Source organism: Carlito syrichta, unplaced genomic scaffold (genome assembly GCF_000164805.1).
Source record: "Carlito syrichta isolate Samal-C Ts95f unplaced genomic scaffold, Tarsius_syrichta-2.0.1 Scaffold304476, whole genome shotgun sequence".
NCBI lineage: Eukaryota > Metazoa > Chordata > Mammalia > Primates > Tarsiidae > Carlito > Carlito syrichta.
The window spans coordinates 400,798-406,653 of NW_007248572.1; positions in this window are offsets into that span (position 1 = coordinate 400,798).

Consider the following 5,856-nt stretch of genomic DNA (forward strand, 5'->3'; position numbering starts at 1 on the left):
CCCGGGCGGGGGTGGGGTGGGGAGGAGTGTTGTTTTGCATGTTGTAAATGACTCTCCCTGACTGAAGGTCCCTAGATTCTGCTCTTACCTCCCCACTCCCCTTCCTGTCTGCACCAAGAATGGGTCACTCACTCCTGTCTTCTTGTGGATGACACACTGACCTCCCTCTGTTGGCCCAACTCCTGACCTGTCATCCTCACCTCGGGCCACCAGCTAAGACTCACTTTGCTGCTGAAAGAGCCCCCTAAGTATACCCAACATGTCCTAATTACTGATGCTGAAATCTTGTTCTCCTCCGTCATCCTTCTAGAAGTGCTATTTGCACTCACGATCCCTCGCCATGATTTGAGACACCTGTCCCCCAGCCCCTTCTCTCCTAGGAGCCCACAGGGGTGGCCCCACAGGCCCTCCTGCCCCACCCACCAGGATGGCCAGGTTCCAAGTTTCTGCTGGTGGTCTTTACAGTCTATCTTTTGGTGACCTCACCATCTCCTGGCAGTGATATCCATGCCAAAGGACAGTGGGAGGCATATTCAGAAGGGCCCCCCAACCCGATCTGTCCTGTATCGACAGTCAACGCACCCAGATTGCACAGTGCATTGTCTGTGGAGACTTGTTCTTCATCTTCTGCCTCAGGCTCCATCCGTTTTTCTGCCTTCTTGGTGCCTGTGAGAAAACTGGGTCTCCCCTTTCCCCTGCTTTTCTTCTCTCTAGCTCTTTGGCCACTGCTGATGCCACTCTGAGCCTCACGCTCCTTCCACACTGCCCACCGCTGGTGCGAGAAAGCCCCTCTTCTCCACTACTCTCCCCACTGAAGATGCTCATGGTTGTCTCTGCTCTGTGGCAACAAAAGAAGACATTTGCACTCAGGAAACTGTGAAGGAATCTGGACCCAGAGTCTGCACCCCTTCTCAGTGACCAGTGTCCTGCCAGTCTGCATGGGAGTGAGACGTCCCAGCAAGGGAGATCCTGCTCCCTGTCAGAGAACAGGATCACCTACATTCTGTGGCCTCTGTCTCTTTCTCTGCCAGGAAGTCTCATCTTTACCCACCTCCATCTGCTCATTCGTTTTCCTTCTTCTAAGTCTCAGTGGACAAGGTGCCCATCAGCAAGTGTCTCAGAGTAACCACGCCAGCGCTGACTCCCCCTCCCACCACAGTGGACTTCCACAGATGGGACCTCCCTTCCCATGCCACACTCTTGACTGTGCTCACAACTGAGGCTCCCGGGCAGAGCCCAGTTCCCATGTCTTTGTGTCCACACACATTGACAGCATGCCTTGTACAATGAGAGGGCCCAGGACTTCTTCGAGCATCTGCTGTGGATGCATCTTGGTGTTCTCCGCAGGGTGATCTCACCACATTAACCTGGAAAGAAAGAATGGGGACTAAAGAGCCTCAGGGTTAAATAAGAGGAGGACTTTGGTGCCAATGTGGAAGGGTCAAATCCAGGCTCGAACATTTACAAGTTTTTTGTTTGTTAAGATTTGGCAAGATGGGCGCAGTGGTCCACGCTTGTAATCCCAGCTCTTTGGGAGGCCAAGGCCAGAGAATTACCTGAGCCCAGGAGTTCAAACCCAGCCTGGGCAACTTGGTGAGACTTTGTCTCTACAATAAATTAAAAAATTAGCTGGGCTTGGTGGCACATGCCTGTAGTTACAGCTGCTTGGAATGCTGAAGCAGAAGGATCACCTGAGTCCAGCAGGTCAAGACTGTGGTGACCATGAGTGAGCCACTGTGCTCCAACCTGAGTGACAAACAAACGATTTGGCAGGCAACCTGGCTTCTGTGCCTCAGTTTCCTCCACCGTGTGATGGGAATCACAGCAATCCACTCCTCAAAACTTTGTGTAGATTACACAGGTTGAACATTTAGAGCAGTTGAGCTACAGTCAACTCACAGCAGATTTCAGCAAAAAAGGAAACACCCGCATCCCAGAATCTGGACTTGGCCACTGGTGTATCCAGGCCCTGCTGTGACTCCTTGTGTAAGGCAGAGAGACTCATTAAAGGTCTGGTGGGTTACACCTGGTCTAGCCGACATGTTTACCAAAAGTAACAATAAGCAATGATGGCAAAATCAAGGACCAAGGAAGCATAGGAAAGGAATTGAAGATAGCCAGAAAGGCATGCCTGGCCTCAGGCTTCCAGGCTGCCTTGGAAACATCCACGATCACTCTCCTCACTTTTCAGATATGGAGGCAGAGGTCAGAGAGAATGTGTGATGCCACACAGCTAGTGAGCAGTGAAAAGACACCCCAGCCCAGCTCAGAATGAGAGACCATGGCAGGGAGTGTGTCTGGGCCCTAGCTCTACCCCACATACGTTAATGTGACTAAGTTGCTTAAATCTCAGATACTCTTTTCCCCAACATTGGAGACACAAAATCTAATTTATAGAATTGTTGAAAACATTACATAGAAAATGTGCATACAGTGATTACTACTTTTCTTAGAACGCAGCAGCTGTTCAACAAATATGGGTGCTGTCACTGGTGAGAAGCTTTATCAGAGATCCCTTTGGCCAAGCCACCTGAGAAGTCTGGGTTTGTCGATGAGAGTTCCCGTATGACATCTGCGGTGGAGGCTGGACCATCTACTACCTGGAAGGTGAACAGATGTCAGCGATTTGTACAGAAAGCAAGCGTGTATGCGTGCTGTTAAAACAGAGAGGAAGTGGAGTCCAGAGACAGAAGAGGGCCCCAATGGCATGGTGCTGATCTCATGCATGCCTTAGTCATGTTTGTGAGACACTGATAATACTAAAGTGCAGACATAAAAATGAAGTCCATGGCTATGCAGCCATGTGTAAATCCAAATGTTATCCAATAAACCTCAGTGTGCCAGGACAGTAAACCAAATCTTGTACTAAATGCTGACTGTTACCAAGTTTTCTTCAAGAAACAAGGTAAAAATGGACAATGCTTGACTGGTCTCCTCTTTGTAAAAGAAAATACATTGCATCTACGAGAAAACCCACAGATGGGATCACACTGAATGTGAGACACTGAAATCTTTCTCTCTAAGACAAGGGATGAAACAAATATGTCTGCTTGAGCCACTTCTGTTCAGCATTATACTGGAGATTCTAGCCAAAGCAGTTAGGCATGGCCAAGAAATGTAAAACTCCAAGTTGGAAAAAAATGAAACTGCCCATATTTATAGATTATATTGTCTTGTTTGCATATGGAAAATCTTTAAAAACACTATCAGAACTAATGAATGAGTTTAGCAGTGGCAGAATAAAGATTAATTTTCAAAAATCAGTTGTATTTCTATATAGTAACAATGCACAAAATGATAATTAAGAAAATAATTCCATTTTCAATAGCATCAAAAGAACAAAATACTTGGGAAATTAATTTAGCAAAAGAAGTGCAAAACATATACTCTGAAAACTACCAAACATTGAAAGAAATGTTAAGAGACCTAAATAAATGGAAAGTCTATGTTCATAGACTGCAAGACCTAGTGTGGTTAAGGTGGCAATACTCCCACAATTTATCTGCAGAATCGATGCAATCTCTATCAGAAGCTGATTTATTTGCAGAAATGTACATATTGGTCTTAGAATTTACATGGAAGTTCAAAGGACTCCAAAAAACCAAAACAATCTTGGAAAAAAATAAAGAAGTATGAAGACTCACACTTCCCATTTTAAAACTTACTACAAAGCTACAGTAATGAAAACAATATGGTAATAAGAAAAAAAGATGTAAATCAATGGAATAAAGTTGAGAATCTAAAAATAAGACTCCCGTTTATGGTCAATTGAGCTCCACGAGGGTGCCATATTGAAAGAATGGTCTCTTCAACAAATGATGCTGGGATGAGTGAATATTCACATGAGGCAGGATTGGACTCCGACCTCACATCATGTAAAAAATTAACTCAAAATGGTTAAAAAAATAAATGCAAGCAATAAAACTAGAAATCCATTAAAAGAAAATATAGGTGTAAATCTTGGTGGCTTTGGATTAAGCACTGGTTTCTTAGATATGACACAAAAACACAAGAAACAAAAGAAAGCATAGACAAGTTGGACATCATCAAAATTAAAACCTTCTGTGCATCAAAGATAGTGAAGAGACAACCTAGAGAAATGAGAGAGTAATAGAAAATGTGCATATCATGTATCGGTGAGAGACTTGTCTCTAGAATACATAAAGAACTATACCAACTCAATAATAAAACAGTGACAAGCCAAATAAAAATATGAGCCAAGGATCTGAGTAGACATTTCTCAAAAGAAGACATGGAAATGGCCAAGAAACACATGAAAAGATGATCAGCATCTTTAGCCCTCAGGGAAGTGCAAGTCAAAACCACAGTGAGCTCTCACTTCAAACTCACTAGGATGGCAGTAATCAGAAGACAGACAATATCAGTTTGGTGAGAATGGTGAGAGGAACTGGAGCCAGAGTGGTGCTGACGGAGGTGTATACTGGTGTTGCTGCTTTGGAAAGCAGTTAGACAGTGTCTAAAAGTGTCAAACATACAGTTAACAATTCAACACCTAGGTATACACACCCAAGAGAAAGTAGAACATATTTCCATGTAAAAACCTGTTCACAGATGTTCTTAACAGTATTATTCCTAATAGCCAAGTAGAAGAAAGAACCCAGATTTACCTTTCAGTTGGTGATGGGTAATTGCAATCTGGTATGTCCAGAAAGGAATGTTATTCTGTACTAAAAAGACATTCATGCACAGCATGGATGAACTCTAAAAGCAAGAAGCTAAATTAAGCAAGCCAGTCACAGAAGGCCACGTGTTATATGAAATGTATTTCCATAAAATGTCCAGATTCAACAAATCTAGAGACAAAGAGTATACATAGATCTGTTGCCCAGGACTGGGTGTGAGGGAGGCTTGGGGCATGACACAAATGGGGATGGGGTTTCTTCTTTTGGGGGTGATGAAAATGTTCTAAGTTTGATTGTGGTGATGGTTGCCCAACTCTGTGTATATGCTAAAAGCCATTGAGTTGTACTTTTTAAAGGGTGAATTGTGTATATGTGGGTTATAACTCAATAAAGCCGCTCAAAAAAGAAGAAAACATGTCCCCCTGATTAATGAAGCATAGGAACTGGAGTGGGAGAACACCAGCACCACCAGGGGCACCTCCGAGCCCTTTTCCTGCTGCTGGGGTTTATCCCACGAGGCAGGACAGGATACGTACAGTTGTCCACCTTGATGCAGAGTTCCAGTCCATCACCTCGTGGATTTCCGCTTGAGCCCATGGAGACTCACAGTGCCCGGTGACCCACTCAAGTCTATCGTCCAGTGTGGCCCACATCTGGACTAGAGAGGATGAGGTGTCTGGTAGAGCCATAGATCACTACCCTGGTCATCTCACCTGGATGTCTCATTGTGTGTCCCTTCTTTTAAGAGGCATTTTCTGAGAAAGGGGAATAGCGATAGAGGCCCAGCCTGCTGAAACAGGTACCTGGTTGGACATGGCAATCTCCGCATAGGCCAGTGAGTGGCAAGCAGGGTGAGCCAGTGTGTGGGCGTCAGGTCCTCCAACTGGAGGAAGCCACTGACCCTTCTCAGGAAGCCACTGATCCTTCTCAGGGTCAGTTCAAATAAATGCACCAAACAGAATACGCCAAATGACAAAGGAATCCAGTCATATTGAAATGAAATTTTATAGAAATATCAAAGAGCAGCAAATACATGAGCACAAACAAATGCTTCTTTAAAACTGTTGCAAGTCACAAGTTCTAGTGGTGTGACGATTCAATCCCACACTTTCCAAGTGGCAGTCAGTGTGAATGGTGTGGTGAGAGGCCTGAAGCAGCTGGGATGGGGGCTGTGGATTCATGATTTACATTGTAGACAGGCTGCGGGCCTACT